The sequence below is a fragment of the Ambystoma mexicanum genome, unplaced genomic scaffold (assembly GCF_040938575.1).
Source record: "Ambystoma mexicanum isolate Mex_15411 unplaced genomic scaffold, UKY_AmexF1_1 Mex_scaf48, whole genome shotgun sequence".
In the NCBI taxonomy this organism is placed as follows: Eukaryota; Metazoa; Chordata; class Amphibia; order Caudata; family Ambystomatidae; genus Ambystoma; species Ambystoma mexicanum.
This window is the reverse complement of record NW_027182464.1, coordinates 1,650,315-1,669,697: the sequence shown is the minus strand read 5'-3', so window position 1 is coordinate 1,669,697 and position 19,383 is coordinate 1,650,315. Positions and strand designations below refer to the sequence as shown.

General features: G+C 44.1%; 4 non-coding genes across 4 annotated transcripts; all 4 read right to left on the bottom strand.

Annotated features, from left to right (window-relative positions):
- Nucleotides 1-2,606: 2,606 nt before the first annotated feature.
- LOC138560752 (U6 spliceosomal RNA) lies at nt 2,607-2,713 on the bottom strand. The gene has a single exon (XR_011299218.1). It is a non-coding gene; the product is annotated as a U6 spliceosomal RNA (small nuclear RNA).
- A 5,362-nt stretch (nt 2,714-8,075) lies between these two features.
- LOC138560751 (U6 spliceosomal RNA) lies at nt 8,076-8,182 on the bottom strand. Its single transcript, XR_011299217.1, has one exon. It is a non-coding gene; the product is annotated as a U6 spliceosomal RNA (small nuclear RNA).
- Nucleotides 8,183-13,534: 5,352 nt separating this feature from the next.
- On the bottom strand, nt 13,535-13,641 carry LOC138560749 (U6 spliceosomal RNA). The gene has a single exon (XR_011299215.1). It is a non-coding gene; the product is annotated as a U6 spliceosomal RNA (small nuclear RNA).
- Nucleotides 13,642-19,003: 5,362 nt separating this feature from the next.
- LOC138560748 (U6 spliceosomal RNA) lies at nt 19,004-19,110 on the bottom strand. Its single transcript, XR_011299214.1, has one exon. It is a non-coding gene; the product is annotated as a U6 spliceosomal RNA (small nuclear RNA).
- Nucleotides 19,111-19,383: the final 273 nt, after the last annotated feature.

Below are 19,383 nucleotides of genomic sequence, written 5' to 3'. Positions count from 1 at the left end.
ATGCCTCATATCCCGTTGCTCTTGATAAACTCACATCATCTCCCACCAATACAAGCTGTAAAAGATGTCAAGGGCATAGCCAAGGAAATTAGACGTGGGCCGAAGGTTGAGCAATCCTTAAATCAGCAGCAAAAATAACATTGAAATCAGCTTCAGAATCTCTTAAAGGATGGGCCAACACTGGTTGCTTGCAGGGCGCAATCGGGCTGACGCCTTAAGGCAAGCGCAAAGGGAGAGCCAACCAAACCATTGATTAGGACCTCTGGACTTTCTGCTCTTTAACATAAGGACATTTGATATGGCAAACGTTTGACCAAACACCATTTAGATGTCGGATGGTATGGAATTAAGCGGCAAACAGCAATACATCAGCATTCTTTGCTGCTTTATTGATCTGGTCCTAAAGGGTTTGGTTTAATGCCAATTATATTTAAAGATAAAAAGATTCATGCTCAACGGTGCTTGCAAATCGACACCCCTCTCCCCATCACGATGGCTGGGTGATGCAAGAGTGAGAGCATCACAGCAGACCCAGAGACATGAGAAACACTCTGTACCTCTGAGTGCATGTGGGCCCATGGCTGGATCAAGGACAAGGCAAGAATAGGAGATGGCTTAAGGTGTCAGCACCCAGGCTGCCCCATTGCGCACTGCCAGCAACAGATGTTGGACCATCCTTTAAGAGATTCTGAGGCTTATTTCAATGTTAACTTTGCTGCTGATTAAAGGATTGCTCAACCTTCGACCCGCGTCTAGTTTGCTTGGCTAAGCCCTGAAAATCTTTTACAGCTTGTATTGGTGGGAGATGATGTGAGTTTATCAAGAGCAACGGGATATGAGGCATGTGTGCCACAAAATGCAGGTCTATGATCTTTTATTTGAAAGCCACTTTGGAAAACCCTACTGAGAACAAAAGGATTACACAAAAGGAAAGGGGGTCAGGGGGGCAAGGGATAGCACATCTGAATGTGAGTCATTTAATTGTAAGTCCAAATCCTACGCGTTTCGACATTTTTCCAGGCTTTTTGTTTCAGTTCTTAACAGATCCACTCCTATGTACCTCTGTGCTTTCAACAGAGTTTTCATTGTAATGGAGGGACATACAGTATGCCTTAAACATGCCTGGGCAGGGAAGACTATGTAAAAGCAAGAGTAGCAGACAGCTTAATAAATCATCAGCAGGACCCTCTAGACCTTCCCCAAAAAACATAACATGATTTCTATGCATGTATGTGCGTTGAACAGCACAAGTAATTTGGTTAATGTCAGTGGATAAATGTCACTTTCCCACAGCGCAGACAAAATCACTTGTACAGGCCCCTTCTGCAAAAACATTACCGCTGTAGAAAGCAGTGAAAAGGTGAGGCAGTGTGCAGTCCCCCCACCCCCGACCCTGATCGGCCACGATCGGCCAAGGACCTCTCTATAAGAGCTGAGGGTGGAATTTTTCTGGACCTCAGTAACTTAGGGAGACATGGCTAAAGGGATCCTCAATCAACGGCCCAGCTTTTGCTCTGTGGCCTGTCCGAATATGTCTGTTCTCCAAATTACCTGCCGCTGCCCAGGTGTCAGATGGTGAGATGGAATGACCTCCCAGGAAGCATACTGGCAGATGATTTGCATAGGCACACCCCCTCTCCCTCTCTCTTAGCCCTGCTTACTCCACAGTAGCAAGTATCTGGGGAAAATATAGTGGTCGAGGTGGGGTAGCAGTAACTAGCAACTCTGAGAAAGTAAATCTGGGACACTTGGCGACCTGTGGGGAACAACTGCAGAGCTCAGTGCCCAGAAGTTTGTGGCACAGGGAGGAGGTCTGTTGGATTTCAGTAACTTGGAGACATGCAACCTGGTCGGGAGTGCTTCAGGTCTCCTTCCTTGCATGTTCCAAGCAACTCAACAAAGCATCAACAGGCTGAGATACCAACCACAGAGCCCCTTTCCACTTGATTAAAAGGCTAAAATCTTTTCCATGCAAATACATAGCCCCCAAATACCATATTTTCTTTGTTTTCTCTCTCTCTCCTCCCTGTCTCCTTCCCTCGCAAAGCACTCTCTCTTCCCCCCAGCCCCTCTCCCTCTCCCTACCATTAATTTTAAGTTTTCATGCACTGCAGCACATTGTGGCAATGGTATTTCACAATGGGACTGTTTGAAAGTTACAGAAATCAAAAAAGAAATCAACCAACTAAAAGCAGCCAAACCCGGAGTACACTGCTCAGCCCCATTTAAAGATTAAGGCCCAGAAGCAAGTAAAGCTGTAGTTCAGAGCGATATTTGCAAATAGCACCTTAAAGCAGTTTACGCTGGAGTGCACAACAAGGGGGAAAGTGATAATACTGAGTTTGGTAGAATGGGATAAAAAAAAACAAAAGAAGCGTGCCACTTGTAAAAGTACAAGTCAAGAAATTGAAGGGGACGGGGCTGTTCATTCAGTCAAGAGGACTCACAAGTAAAAGGCTCCTGAGGCATTAGTGTTGAATTTGGCGCAAAATGCATTGTGTTGTCGTGTAATATGAATGAACATACAATTTCAATCTTCAATAAAGAAAGATCTATTAAAAAATCAACACTTGCAAATTAAGAAAGTTTCTGTCCAGTCATGTTCCAAAAATAGTGAATGCTTTACGAATGTGCGTGTCATCCTTTAGAGCAGGGGCCGATTTAAATTTCCCATTATCATTCCAATATTAGTACATGTGTTGCAGAAGCAAGCGCAAAGGGAGAGTCAATCAAACCATTGATTAGGACCTCTGGTCAAAGGTTTGCCATACCAAATGTCCTTATTTCAGAGGGCAGAAAGTCCAAACACCATTTAGATATCGGGTGGTATGAAATGAAGAGGCAAACAACAACGAATAAGCATTCTTTGCTGCTGTATTGATCTGGCCCTAAAGGGTTTTAGTTTAATGCCAATTATATTTAAAGATATAAAGATTAATGGTCCAGGGTGCTTGCAAAATGAAAACCCCCTCCCCATCACAATGGCTGGGTCATACAAGCCTGAGAGCATCACAATAGACCCAATAGACATGAGAAAAACTCGGTACCTCTGAGTGTATGTGGGCCCATGGCTGTATCAAGGACAAGGCAAAAACAGGAGGTGGCTTAAGGAGTCAGCACCAGAGGCTGTCCGATTGAGCCCTGTAAGCAACAGATGTTGGACCATCCTATAAAGGATTCTGAGGCTGATTTCAATTTTAACTTTGCTGCTGATTTAAGGATTGCTCAACCTTCGACCCACGTCTAGTTTGCTTGGATAAGCCCTGGAAATCTTTTACAGCTTGTACTGGTGGGAGATGATGTGACTTTATCAACTGCAACGGGATATGAGGCATGTGTGCCACAAAAAGCAGGTCTAGGATTTTTTTATAAGAAAGCCGCTTTAAGAAGGGAACTTTGGGCAACCCCACTGAGAGCAAAAGTATTACACAAAAGGTAAGGGGGTCAGTGGGTCAACTGATACAATAAACTAACTCACAGTCAAATGTGCTAAGTCCAAATACTACCTGTTTCTACATTTTCCAGGCTTTTTGTCTCATTTCTTAACAGATCCATTCCTATGTACCTCTGTGCTTTCAACAGAGTTTTCATTGTAAGGGAGGGACATACAGTATACCTTAAACATTCCTGGGCAGGGAAGACTCTATGTAAAAGCAAGAGTAGCAGACAGCTTAAAAGAATCATCAGCAGGACCCTCTAGATCTTCCCCAAAAAACATAACATTATTTCTCTGCATGCATGTGCGTTGAACAGCGCAAGTAGTTTGGTTAATGTCAGTGGATAAATGTCACTTTCCCACAGCGCAGAACAAAATCACTTGTACAGGCCCCTTCTGCAAAAGCATTACCACTGTAGAAAGCAGTGAAGGTGAGGCAGTGTGCAGTCACCTCCGACACTTCCCTCCTCTGATCGGCCACGATCGGCCAAGGACCTCTCTATGAGAGCTGAGGGTGGAATTTTCTGGACCTCTGTAACTTGGGGAGACATGGCAAAAGGGATCCTCAATCAACAGCTCAGCCTTTGCTTTGTGGCCTGTCCGTATATATCTGTTCTCCAAATTACCTGCCGCTGCCCAGGTGTCAGCTGGTGAGATGGAATGACCTCCCAGGTAGGATCCTGGCAGATGATTTGCATAGGCAAACCCCCTCGCTCTCTTTCTTACCCCTGCTTACTCCACAGTAGCAAGTATCTGGGCAAAATATAGTGGTCGAGGTAGGGTAGCAGTAACTAGCAACTCTGAGAAAGAAAATCTGGGGAGCTTGGCGACTTGTGGGGAACAACTGCAGAGCTCATCTCCCAGAACTTTGTGGCACGGGGAGAAGGTCTGTGGGATTTCAGTAACTTGGAGACATGCAACCTGGTCGGGAGTGCTTCAGGTCTCCTTCCTTGCATGTTCCAAGCAACTCAACAAAGCATCAACAGGCTGCCATGCCAGCCACAGAGCCCCTTTCCACATGATTAAAAGCCTAAAATCTTTTCCATGCAAACACATAGCCACCGAAAACCATATTTTCTTTGTTTTCTCTCTCTCTGTCTCTCTCTCCTCCCTCCCTCCCTCCCTCCTTCCCATCCCCCATAACCCCCCCTCCCTCTTCCTCTCCCTACCATTCATTTTAAGTTTTCCTGCACTGCAGCACATTGTGACAATGGTATTTCACAATCGGACTGTTTGAAAGTTACAGAAATAAAAAAAGAATTAACCAACTAAAAGCAGCCAAATCCGGAGTACACTGCTAAGCCACAATTAAAGATTAAGGCCTAGAAGCAAGTAAAGCTGTAGTTCAGAGCGATGTTTGCAAATAGCTCCTTAAAGCAGTTGACGCTGGAGTGCACAACAAGAGGAAAAGTGATAATACTCAGTTTGGTAGAATGGGATAAAAAACAAAAGCAGCGTGCCACTTCTAAAAGTACAAGTCAAGAAATTGAAGGAGATGGGGCTGTTCATTCAGTCAATAGGACTCACAAGTAAAAGTCTCCCGAGGCATTAGTGTTGAATTTGGCCCAAAATGTATTGTGTTGTCGTGTATTATGTATGAAAATACAATTTCAATCTTCATTAAAAAAAGATGTATTAAAAAATAAATACTTGCAGATTAAGAAAGTTTCTGTCCTGTCGTGTGCCAAAAATAGTGAATGCTTTACGAATGTGCGTGTCATCCTTTGAAGCAGGGGCCAATTCTATTTTCCCATTTTCATTCCAATATTAGTACATGTTTTGCTGAGGTACATAGGAATGGATCTGTTAAGAAATGAAACAAAAAGCCTGGAAAAATGTTGAAACAGGTAGGATTTGGACTTACAATAAACGGACTCACAGTCAGATGTGCTATCCCTTGACCCACTGACCCGCTTACCTTTTGTGTAATCCTTTTGCTCTCAGCAGTGTTGTCCAAAGTTCCCTACTTAAAGAGACTTTCTTATAAAAAAAGATCCTAGACATGTTTTTTATGGCCCACATGCCTCATATCCCGTTGCTCTTGATAAACTCACATCATCTCCCACCAATACAAGCTGTAAAAGATGTCAAGGGCATAGCCAAGGAAATTAGACGTGGGCCGAAGGTTGAGCAATCCTTAAATCAGCAGCAAAAATAACATTGAAATCAGCTTCAGAATCTCTTAAAGGATGGGCCAACACTGGTTGCTTGCAGGGCGCAATCGGGCTGACGCCTTAAGGCAAGCGCAAAGGGAGAGCCAACCAAACCATTGATTAGGACCTCTGGACTTTCTGCTCTTTAACATAAGGACATTTGATATGGCAAACGTTTGACCAAACACCATTTAGATGTCGGATGGTATGGAATTAAGCGGCAAACAGCAATACATCAGCATTCTTTGCTGCTTTATTGATCTGGTCCTAAAGGGTTTGGTTTAATGCCAATTATATTTAAAGATAAAAAGATTCATGCTCAACGGTGCTTGCAAATCGACACCCCTCTCCCCATCACGATGGCTGGGTGATGCAAGAGTGAGAGCATCACAGCAGACCCAGAGACATGAGAAACACTCTGTACCTCTGAGTGCATGTGGGCCCATGGCTGGATCAAGGACAAGGCAAGAATAGGAGATGGCTTAAGGTGTCAGCACCCAGGCTGCCCCATTGCGCACTGCCAGCAACAGATGTTGGACCATCCTTTAAGAGATTCTGAGGCTTATTTCAATGTTAACTTTGCTGCTGATTAAAGGATTGCTCAACCTTCGACCCGCGTCTAGTTTGCTTGGCTAAGCCCTGAAAATCTTTTACAGCTTGTATTGGTGGGAGATGATGTGAGTTTATCAAGAGCAACGGGATATGAGGCATGTGTGCCACAAAATGCAGGTCTATGATCTTTTATTTGAAAGCCACTTTGGAAAACCCTACTGAGAACAAAAGGATTACACAAAAGGAAAGGGGGTCAGGGGGGCAAGGGATAGCACATCTGAATGTGAGTCATTTAATTGTAAGTCCAAATCCTACGCGTTTCGACATTTTTCCAGGCTTTTTGTTTCAGTTCTTAACAGATCCACTCCTATGTACCTCTGTGCTTTCAACAGAGTTTTCATTGTAATGGAGGGACATACAGTATGCCTTAAACATGCCTGGGCAGGGAAGACTATGTAAAAGCAAGAGTAGCAGACAGCTTAATAAATCATCAGCAGGACCCTCTAGACCTTCCCCAAAAAACATAACATGATTTCTATGCATGTATGTGCGTTGAACAGCACAAGTAATTTGGTTAATGTCAGTGGATAAATGTCACTTTCCCACAGCGCAGACAAAATCACTTGTACAGGCCCCTTCTGCAAAAGCATTACCGCTGTAGAAAGCAGTGAAAAGGTGAGGCAGTGTGCAGTCCCCCCACCCCCGACCCTGATCGGCCACGATCGGCCAAGGACCTCTCTATAAGAGCTGAGGGTGGAATTTTTCTGGACCTCAGTAACTTAGGGAGACATGGCTAAAGGGATCCTCAATCAACGGCCCAGCTTTTGCTCTGTGGCCTGTCCGAATATGTCTGTTCTCCAAATTACCTGCCGCTGCCCAGGTGTCAGATGGTGAGATGGAATGACCTCCCAGGAAGCATACTGGCAGATGATTTGCATAGGCACACCCCCTCTCCCTCTCTCTTAGCCCTGCTTACTCCACAGTAGCAAGTATCTGGGGAAAATATAGTGGTCGAGGTGGGGTAGCAGTAACTAGCAACTCTGAGAAAGTAAATCTGGGACACTTGGCGACCTGTGGGGAACAACTGCAGAGCTCAGTGCCCAGAAGTTTGTGGCACAGGGAGGAGGTCTGTTGGATTTCAGTAACTTGGAGACATGCAACCTGGTCGGGAGTGCTTCAGGTCTCCTTCCTTGCATGTTCCAAGCAACTCAACAAAGCATCAACAGGCTGAGATACCAACCACAGAGCCCCTTTCCACTTGATTAAAAGGCTAAAATCTTTTCCATGCAAATACATAGCCCCCAAATACCATATTTTCTTTGTTTTCTCTCTCTCTCCTCCCTGTCTCCTTCCCTCGCTCCCTCCCACCCTCCCGCACTCTCTCTTCCCCCCAGCCCCTCTCCCTCTCCCTACCATTAATTTTAAGTTTTCATGCACTGCAGCACATTGTGGCAATGGTATTTCACAATGGGACTGTTTGAAAGTTACAGAAATCAAAAAAGAAATCAACCAACTAAAAGCAGCCAAACCCGGAGTACACTGCTCAGCCCCATTTAAAGATTAAGGCCCAGAAGCAAGTAAAGCTGTAGTTCAGAGCGATATTTGCAAATAGCACCTTAAAGCAGTTTACGCTGGAGTGCACAACAAGGGGGAAAGTGATAATACTGAGTTTGGTAGAATGGGATAAAAAAAAACAAAAGAAGCGTGCCACTTGTAAAAGTACAAGTCAAGAAATTGAAGGGGACGGGGCTGTTCATTCAGTCAAGAGGACTCACAAGTAAAAGGCTCCTGAGGCATTAGTGTTGAATTTGGCGCAAAATGCATTGTGTTGTCGTGTAATATGAATGAACATACAATTTCAATCTTCAATAAAGAAAGATCTATTAAAAAATCAACACTTGCAAATTAAGAAAGTTTCTGTCCAGTCATGTTCCAAAAATAGTGAATGCTTTACGAATGTGCGTGTCATCCTTTAGAGCAGGGGCCGATTTAAATTTCCCATTATCATTCCAATATTAGTACATGTGTTGCAGAAGCAAGCGCAAAGGGAGAGTCAATCAAACCATTGATTAGGACCTCTGGTCAAAGGTTTGCCATACCAAATGTCCTTATTTCAGAGGGCAGAAAGTCCAAACACCATTTAGATATCGGGTGGTATGAAATGAAGAGGCAAACAACAACGAATAAGCATTCTTTGCTGCTGTATTGATCTGGCCCTAAAGGGTTTTAGTTTAATGCCAATTATATTTAAAGATATAAAGATTAATGGTCCAGGGTGCTTGCAAAATGAAAACCCCCTCCCCATCACAATGGCTGGGTCATACAAGCCTGAGAGCATCACAATAGACCCAATAGACATGAGAAAAACTCGGTACCTCTGAGTGTATGTGGGCCCATGGCTGTATCAAGGACAAGGCAAAAACAGGAGGTGGCTTAAGGAGTCAGCACCAGAGGCTGTCCGATTGAGCCCTGTAAGCAACAGATGTTGGACCATCCTATAAAGGATTCTGAGGCTGATTTCAATTTTAACTTTGCTGCTGATTTAAGGATTGCTCAACCTTCGACCCACGTCTAGTTTGCTTGGATAAGCCCTGGAAATCTTTTACAGCTTGTACTGGTGGGAGATGATGTGACTTTATCAACTGCAACGGGATATGAGGCATGTGTGCCACAAAAAGCAGGTCTAGGATTTTTTTATAAGAAAGCCGCTTTAAGAAGGGAACTTTGGGCAACCCCACTGAGAGCAAAAGTATTACACAAAAGGTAAGGGGGTCAGTGGGTCAACTGATACAATAAACTAACTCACAGTCAAATGTGCTAAGTCCAAATACTACCTGTTTCTACATTTTCCAGGCTTTTTGTCTCATTTCTTAACAGATCCATTCCTATGTACCTCTGTGCTTTCAACAGAGTTTTCATTGTAAGGGAGGGACATACAGTATACCTTAAACATTCCTGGGCAGGGAAGACTCTATGTAAAAGCAAGAGTAGCAGACAGCTTAAAAGAATCATCAGCAGGACCCTCTAGATCTTCCCCAAAAAACATAACATTATTTCTCTGCATGCATGTGCGTTGAACAGCGCAAGTAGTTTGGTTAATGTCAGTGGATAAATGTCACTTTCCCACAGCGCAGAACAAAATCACTTGTACAGGCCCCTTCTGCAAAAGCATTACCACTGTAGAAAGCAGTGAAGGTGAGGCAGTGTGCAGTCACCTCCGACACTTCCCTCCTCTGATCGGCCACGATCGGCCAAGGACCTCTCTATGAGAGCTGAGGGTGGAATTTTCTGGACCTCTGTAACTTGGGGAGACATGGCAAAAGGGATCCTCAATCAACAGCTCAGCCTTTGCTTTGTGGCCTGTCCGTATATATCTGTTCTCCAAATTACCTGCCGCTGCCCAGGTGTCAGCTGGTGAGATGGAATGACCTCCCAGGTAGGATCCTGGCAGATGATTTGCATAGGCAAACCCCCTCGCTCTCTTTCTTACCCCTGCTTACTCCACAGTAGCAAGTATCTGGGCAAAATATAGTGGTCGAGGTAGGGTAGCAGTAACTAGCAACTCTGAGAAAGTAAATCTGGGGAGCTTGGCGACTTGTGGGGAACAACTGCAGAGCTCATCTCCCAGAACTTTGTGGCACGGGGAGAAGGTCTGTGGGATTTCAGTAACTTGGAGACATGCAACCTGGTCGGGAGTGCTTCAGGTCTCCTTCCTTGCATGTTCCAAGCAACTCAACAAAGCATCAACAGGCTGCCATGCCAGCCACAGAGCCCCTTTCCACATGATTAAAAGCCTAAAATCTTTTCCATGCAAACACATAGCCACCGAAAACCATATTTTCTTTGTTTTCTCTCTCTCTGTCTCTCTCTCCTCCCTCCCTCCCTCCCTCCTTCCCATCCCCCATAACCCCCCCCTCCCTCTTCCTCTCCCTACCATTCATTTTAAGTTTTCCTGCACTGCAGCACATTGTGACAATGGTATTTCACAATCGGACTGTTTGAAAGTTACAGAAATAAAAAAAGAATTAACCAACTAAAAGCAGCCAAATCCGGAGTACACTGCTAAGCCACAATTAAAGATTAAGGCCTAGAAGCAAGTAAAGCTGTAGTTCAGAGCGATGTTTGCAAATAGCTCCTTAAAGCAGTTGACGCTGGAGTGCACAACAAGAGGAAAAGTGATAATACTCAGTTTGGTAGAATGGGATAAAAAACAAAAGCAGCGTGCCACTTCTAAAAGTACAAGTCAAGAAATTGAAGGAGATGGGGCTGTTCATTCAGTCAATAGGACTCACAAGTAAAAAGTCTCCCGAGGCATTAGTGTTGAATTTGGCCCAAAATGTATTGTGTTGTCGTGTATTATGTATGAAAATACAATTTCAATCTTCATTAAAAAAAGATGTATTAAAAAATAAATACTTGCAGATTAAGAAAGTTTCTGTCCTGTCGTGTGCCAAAAATAGTGAATGCTTTACGAATGTGCGTGTCATCCTTTGAAGCAGGGGCCAATTCTATTTTCCCATTTTCATTCCAATATTAGTACATGTTTTGCTGAGGTACATAGGAATGGATCTGTTAAGAAATGAAACAAAAAGCCTGGAAAAATGTTGAAACAGGTAGGATTTGGACTTACAATAAACGGACTCACAGTCAGATGTGCTATCCCTTGACCCACTGACCCGCTTACCTTTTGTGTAATCCTTTTGCTCTCAGCAGTGTTGTCCAAAGTTCCCTACTTAAAGAGACTTTCTTATAAAAAAAGATCCTAGACATGTTTTTTATGGCCCACATGCCTCATATCCCGTTGCTCTTGATAAACTCACATCATCTCCCACCAATACAAGCTGTAAAAGATGTCAAGGGCATAGCCAAGGAAATTAGACGTGGGCCGAAGGTTGAGCAATCCTTAAATCAGCAGCAAAAATAACATTGAAATCAGCTTCAGAATCTCTTAAAGGATGGGCCAACACTGGTTGCTTGCAGGGCGCAATCGGGCTGACGCCTTAAGGCAAGCGCAAAGGGAGAGCCAACCAAACCATTGATTAGGACCTCTGGACTTTCTGCTCTTTAACATAAGGACATTTGATATGGCAAACGTTTGACCAAACACCATTTAGATGTCGGATGGTATGGAATTAAGCGGCAAACAGCAATACATCAGCATTCTTTGCTGCTTTATTGATCTGGTCCTAAAGGGTTTGGTTTAATGCCAATTATATTTAAAGATAAAAAGATTCATGCTCAACGGTGCTTGCAAATCGACACCCCTCTCCCCATCACGATGGCTGGGTGATGCAAGAGTGAGAGCATCACAGCAGACCCAGAGACATGAGAAACACTCTGTACCTCTGAGTGCATGTGGGCCCATGGCTGGATCAAGGACAAGGCAAGAATAGGAGATGGCTTAAGGTGTCAGCACCCAGGCTGCCCCATTGCGCACTGCCAGCAACAGATGTTGGACCATCCTTTAAGAGATTCTGAGGCTTATTTCAATGTTAACTTTGCTGCTGATTAAAGGATTGCTCAACCTTCGACCCGCGTCTAGTTTGCTTGGCTAAGCCCTGAAAATCTTTTACAGCTTGTATTGGTGGGAGATGATGTGAGTTTATCAAGAGCAACGGGATATGAGGCATGTGTGCCACAAAATGCAGGTCTATGATCTTTTATTTGAAAGCCACTTTGGAAAACCCTACTGAGAACAAAAGGATTACACAAAAGGAAAGGGGGTCAGGGGGGCAAGGGATAGCACATCTGAATGTGAGTCATTTAATTGTAAGTCCAAATCCTACGCGTTTCGACATTTTTCCAGGCTTTTTGTTTCAGTTCTTAACAGATCCACTCCTATGTACCTCTGTGCTTTCAACAGAGTTTTCATTGTAATGGAGGGACATACAGTATGCCTTAAACATGCCTGGGCAGGGAAGACTATGTAAAAGCAAGAGTAGCAGACAGCTTAATAAATCATCAGCAGGACCCTCTAGACCTTCCCCAAAAAACATAACATGATTTCTATGCATGTATGTGCGTTGAACAGCACAAGTAATTTGGTTAATGTCAGTGGATAAATGTCACTTTCCCACAGCGCAGACAAAATCACTTGTACAGGCCCCTTCTGCAAAAGCATTACCGCTGTAGAAAGCAGTGAAAAGGTGAGGCAGTGTGCAGTCCCCCCACCCCCGACCCTGATCGGCCACGATCGGCCAAGGACCTCTCTATAAGAGCTGAGGGTGGAATTTTTCTGGACCTCAGTAACTTAGGGAGACATGGCTAAAGGGATCCTCAATCAACGGCCCAGCTTTTGCTCTGTGGCCTGTCCGAATATGTCTGTTCTCCAAATTACCTGCCGCTGCCCAGGTGTCAGATGGTGAGATGGAATGACCTCCCAGGAAGCATACTGGCAGATGATTTGCATAGGCACACCCCCTCTCCCTCTCTCTTAGCCCTGCTTACTCCACAGTAGCAAGTATCTGGGGAAAATATAGTGGTCGAGGTGGGGTAGCAGTAACTAGCAACTCTGAGAAAGTAAATCTGGGACACTTGGCGACCTGTGGGGAACAACTGCAGAGCTCAGTGCCCAGAAGTTTGTGGCACAGGGAGGAGGTCTGTTGGATTTCAGTAACTTGGAGGCATGCAACCTGGTCGGGAGTGCTTCAGGTCTCCTTCCTTGCATGTTCCAAGCAACTCAACAAAGCATCAACAGGCTGAGATACCAACCACAGAGCCCCTTTCCACTTGATTAAAAGGCTAAAATCTTTTCCATGCAAATACATAGCCCCCAAATACCATATTTTCTTTGTTTTCTCTCTCTCTCCTCCCTGTCTCCCTCCCACCCTCCCGCACTCTCTCTTCCCCCCAGCCCCTCTCCCTCTCCCTACCATTAATTTTAAGTTTTCATGCACTGCAGCACATTGTGGCAATGGTATTTCACAATGGGACTGTTTGAAAGTTACAGAAATCAAAAAAGAAATCAACCAACTAAAAGCAGCCAAACCCGGAGTACACTGCTCAGCCCCATTTAAAGATTAAGGCCCAGAAGCAAGTAAAGCTGTAGTTCAGAGCGATATTTGCAAATAGCACCTTAAAGCAGTTTACGCTGGAGTGCACAACAAGGGGGAAAGTGATAATACTGAGTTTGGTAGAATGGGATAAAAAAAAACAAAAGAAGCGTGCCACTTGTAAAAGTACAAGTCAAGAAATTGAAGGGGACGGGGCTGTTCATTCAGTCAAGAGGACTCACAAGTAAAAGGCTCCTGAGGCATTAGTGTTGAATTTGGCGCAAAATGCATTGTGTTGTCGTATAATATGAATGAACATACAATTTCAATCTTCAATAAAGAAAGATCTATTAAAAAATCAACACTTGCAAATTAAGAAAGTTTCTGTCCAGTCATGTTCCAAAAATAGTGAATGCTTTACGAATGTGCGTGTCATCCTTTAGAGCAGGGGCCGATTTAAATTTCCCATTATCATTCCAATATTAGTACATGTGTTGCAGAAGCAAGCGCAAAGGGAGAGTCAATCAAACCATTGATTAGGACCTCTGGTCAAAGGTTTGCCATACCAAATGTCCTTATTTCAGAGGGCAGAAAGTCCAAACACCATTTAGATATCGGGTGGTATGAAATGAAGAGGCAAACAACAACGAATAAGCATTCTTTGCTGCTGTATTGATCTGGCCCTAAAGGGTTTTAGTTTAATGCCAATTATATTTAAAGATATAAAGATTAATGGTCCAGGGTGCTTGCAAAATGAAAACCCCCTCCCCATCACAATGGCTGGGTCATACAAGCCTGAGAGCATCACAATAGACCCAATAGACATGAGAAAAACTCGGTACCTCTGAGTGTATGTGGGCCCATGGCTGTATCAAGGACAAGGCAAAAACAGGAGGTGGCTTAAGGAGTCAGCACCAGAGGCTGTCCGATTGAGCCCTGTAAGCAACAGATGTTGGACCATCCTATAAAGGATTCTGAGGCTGATTTCAATTTTAACTTTGCTGCTGATTTAAGGATTGCTCAACCTTCGACCCACGTCTAGTTTGCTTGGATAAGCCCTGGAAATCTTTTACAGCTTGTACTGGTGGGAGATGATGTGACTTTATCAACTGCAACGGGATATGAGGCATGTGTGCCACAAAAAGCAGGTCTAGGATTTTTTTATAAGAAAGCCGCTTTAAGAAGGGAACTTTGGGCAACCCCACTGAGAGCAAAAGTATTACACAAAAGGTAAGGGGGTCAGTGGGTCAACTGATACAATAAACTAACTCACAGTCAAATGTGCTAAGTCCAAATACTACCTGTTTCTACATTTTCCAGGCTTTTTGTCTCATTTCTTAACAGATCCATTCCTATGTACCTCTGTGCTTTCAACAGAGTTTTCATTGTAAGGGAGGGACATACAGTATACCTTAAACATTCCTGGGCAGGGAAGACTCTATGTAAAAGCAAGAGTAGCAGACAGCTTAAAAGAATCATCAGCAGGACCCTCTAGATCTTCCCCAAAAAACATAACATTATTTCTCTGCATGCATGTGCGTTGAACAGCGCAAGTAGTTTGGTTAATGTCAGTGGATAAATGTCACTTTCCCACAGCGCAGAACAAAATCACTTGTACAGGCCCCTTCTGCAAAAGCATTACCACTGTAGAAAGCAGTGAAGGTGAGGCAGTGTGCAGTCACCTCCGACACTTCCCTCCTCTGATCGGCCACGATCGGCCAAGGACCTCTCTATGAGAGCTGAGGGTGGAATTTTCTGGACCTCTGTAACTTGGGGAGACATGGCAAAAGGGATCCTCAATCAACAGCTCAGCCTTTGCTTTGTGGCCTGTCCGTATATATCTGTTCTCCAAATTACCTGCCGCTGCCCAGGTGTCAGCTGGTGAGATGGAATGACCTCCCAGGTAGGATCCTGGCAGATGATTTGCATAGGCAAACCCCCTCGCTCTCTTTCTTACCCCTGCTTACTCCACAGTAGCAAGTATCTGGGCAAAATATAGTGGTCGAGGTAGGGTAGCAGTAACTAGCAACTCTGAGAAAGAAAATCTGGGGAGCTTGGCGACTTGTGGGGAACAACTGCAGAGCTCATCTCCCAGAACTTTGTGGCACGGGGAGAAGGTCTGTGGGATTTCAGTAACTTGGAGACATGCAACCTGGTCGGGAGTGCTTCAGGTCTCCTTCCTTGCATGTTCCAAGCAACTCAACAAAGCATCAACAGGCTGCCATGCCAGCCACAGAGCCCCTTTCCACATGATTAAAAGCCTAAAATCTTTTCCATGCAAACACATAGCCACCGAAAACCATATTTTCTTTGTTTTCTCTCTCTCTGTCTCTCTCTCCTCCCTCCCTCCCTCCCTCCTTCCCATCCCCCATAACCCCCCCTCCCTCTTCCTCTCCCTACCATTCATTTTAAGTTTTCCTGCACTGCAGCACATTGTGACAATGGTATTTCACAATCGGACTGTTTGAAAGTTACAGAAATAAAAAAAGAATTAACCAACTAAAAGCAGCCAAATCCGGAGTACACTGCTAAGCCACAATTAAAGATTAAGGCCTAGAAGCAAGTAAAGCTGTAGTTCAGAGCGATGTTTGCAAATAGCTCCTTAAAGCAGTTGACGCTGGAGTGCACAACAAGAGGAAAAGTGATAATACTCAGTTTGGTAGAATGGGATAAAAAACAAAAGCAGCGTGCCACTTCTAAAAGTACAAGTCAAGAAATTGAAGGAGATGGGGCTGTTCATTCAGTCAATAGGACTCACAAGTAAAAGTCTCCCGAGGCATTAGTGTTGAATTTGGCCCAAAATGTATTGTGTTGTCGTGTATTATGTATGAAAATACAATTTCAATCTTCATTAAAAAAAGATGTATTAAAAAATAAATACTTGCAGATTAAGAAAGTTTCTGTCCTGTCGTGTGCCAAAAATAGTGAATGCTTTACGAATGTGCGTGTCATCCTTTGAAGCAGGGGCCAATTCTATTTTCCCATTTTCATTCCAATATTAGTACATGTTTTGCTGAGGTACATAGGAATGGATCTGTTAAGAAATGAAACAAAAAGCCTGGAAAAATGTTGAAACAGGTAGGATTTGGACTTACAATAAACGGACTCACAGTCAGATGTGCTATCCCTTGACCCACTGACCCGCTTACCTTTTGTGTAATCCTTTTGCTCTCAGCAGTGTTGTCCAAAGTTCCCTACTTAAAGAGACTTTCTTATAAAAAAAGATCCTAGACATGTTTTTTATGGCCCACATGCCTCATATCCCGTTGCTCTTGATAAACTCACATCATCTCCCACCAATACAAGCTGTAAAAGATGTCAAGGGCATAGCCAAGGAAATTAGACGTGGGCCGAAGGTTGAGCAATCCTTAAATCAGCAGCAAAAATAACATTGAAATCAGCTTCAGAATCTCTTAAAGGATGGGCCAACACTGGTTGCTTGCAGGGCGCAATCGGGCTGACGCCTTAAGGCAAGCGCAAAGGGAGAGCCAACCAAACCATTGATTAGGACCTCTGGACTTTCTGCTCTTTAACATAAGGACATTTGATATGGCAAACGTTTGACCAAACACCATTTAGATGTCGGATGGTATGGAATTAAGCGGCAAACAGCAATACATCAGCATTCTTTGCTGCTTTATTGATCTGGTCCTAAAGGGTTTGGTTTAATGCCAATTATATTTAAAGATAAAAAGATTCATGCTCAACGGTGCTTGCAAATCGACACCCCTCTCCCCATCACGATGGCTGGGTGATGCAAGAGTGAGAGCATCACAGCAGACCCAGAGACATGAGAAACACTCTGTACCTCTGAGTGCATGTGGGCCCATGGCTGGATCAAGGACAAGGCAAGAATAGGAGATGGCTTAAGGTGTCAGCACCCAGGCTGCCCCATTGCGCACTGCCAGCAACAGATGTTGGACCATCCTTTAAGAGATTCTGAGGCTTATTTCAATGTTAACTTTGCTGCTGATTAAAGGATTGCTCAACCTTCGACCCGCGTCTAGTTTGCTTGGCTAAGCCCTGAAAATCTTTTACAGCTTGTATTGGTGGGAGATGATGTGAGTTTATCAAGAGCAACGGGATATGAGGCATGTGTGCCACAAAATGCAGGTCTATGATCTTTTATTTGAAAGCCACTTTGGAAAACCCTACTGAGAACAAAAGGATTACACAAAAGGAAAGGGGGTCAGGGGGGCAAGGGATAGCACATCTGAATGTGAGTCATTTAATTGTAAGTCCAAATCCTACGCGTTTCGACATTTTTCCAGGCTTTTTGTTTCAGTTCTTAACAGATCCACTCCTATGTACCTCTGTGCTTTCAACAGAGTTTTCATTGTAATGGAGGGACATACAGTATGCCTTAAACATGCCTGGGCAGGGAAGACTATGTAAAAGCAAGAGTAGCAGACAGCTTAATAAATCATCAGCAGGACCCTCTAGACCTTCCCCAAAAAACATAACATGATTTCTATGCATGTATGTGCGTTGAACAGCACAAGTAATTTGGTTAATGTCAGTGGATAAATGTCACTTTCCCACAGCGCAGACAAAATCACTTGTACAGGCCCCTTCTGCAAAAGCATTACCGCTGTAGAAAGCAGTGAAAAGGTGAGGCAGTGTGCAGTCCCCCCACCCCCGACCCTGATCGGCCACGATCGGCCAAGGACCTCTCTATAAGAGCTGAGGGTGGAATTTTTCTGGACCTCAGTAACTTAGGGAGACATGGCTAAAGGGATCCTCAATCAACGGCCCAGCTTTTGCTCTGTGGCCTGTCCGAATATGTCTGTTCTCCAAATTACCTGCCGCTGCCCAGGTGTCAGATGGTGAGATGGAATGACCTCCCAGGAAGCATACTGGCAGATGATTTGCATAGGCACACCCCCTCTCCCTCTCTCTTAGCCCTGCTTACTCCACAGTAGCAAGTATCTGGGGAAAATATAGTGGTCGAGGTGGGGTAGCAGTAACTAGCAACTCTGAGAAAGTAAATCTGGGACACTTGGCGACCTGTGGGGAACAACTGCAGAGCTCAGTGCCCAGAAGTTTGTGGCACAGGGAGGAGGTCTGTTGGATTTCAGTAACTTGGAGACATGCAACCTGGTCGGGAGTGCTTCAGGTCTCCTTCCTTGCATGTTCCAAGCAACTCAACAAAGCATCAACAGGCTGAGATACCAACCACAGAGCCCCTTTCCACTTGATTAAAAGGCTAAAATCTTTTCCATGCAAATACATAGCCCCCAAATACCATATTTTCTTTGTTTTCTCTCTCTCTCCTCCCTGTCTCCTTCCCTCGCTCCCTCCCACCCTCCCGCACTCTCTCTTCCCCCCAGCCCCTCTCCCTCTCCCTACCATTAATTTTAAGTTTTCATGCACTGCAGCACATTGTGGCAATGGTATTTCACAATGGGACTGTTTGAAAGTTACAGAAATCAAAAAAGAAATCAACCAACTAAAAGCAGCCAAACCCGGAGTACACTGCTCAGCCCCATTTAAAGATTAAGGCCCAGAAGCAAGTAAAGCTGTAGTTCAGAGCGATATTTGCAAATAGCACCTTAAAGCAGTTTACGCTGGAGTGCACAACAAGGGGGAAAGTGATAATACTGAGTTTGGTAGAATGGGATAAAAAAAAACAAAAGAAGCGTGCCACTTGTAAAAGTACAAGTCAAGAAATTGAAGGGGACGGGGCTGTTCATTCAGTCAAGAGGACTCACAAGTAAAAGGCTCCTGAGGCATTAGTGTTGAATTTGGCGCAAAATGCATTGTGTTGTCGTGTAATATGAATGAACATACAATTTCAATCTTCAATAAAGAAAGATCTATTAAAAAATCAACACTTGCAAATTAAGAAAGTTTCTGTCCAGTCATGTTCCAAAAATAGTGAATGCTTTACGAATGTGCGTGTCATCCTTTAGAGCAGGGGCCGATTTAAATTTCCCATTATCATTCCAATATTAGTACATGTGTTGCAGAAGCAAGCGCAAAGGGAGAGTCAATCAAACCATTGATTAGGACCTCTGGTCAAAGGTTTGCCATACCAAATGTCCTTATTTCAGAGGGCAGAAAGTCCAAACACCATTTAGATATCGGGTGGTATGAAATGAAGAGGCAAACAACAACGAATAAGCATTCTTTGCTGCTGTATTGATCTGGCCCTAAAGGGTTTTAGTTTAATGCCAATTATATTTAAAGATATAAAGATTAATGGTCCAGGGTGCTTGCAAAATGAAAACCCCCTCCCCATCACAATGGC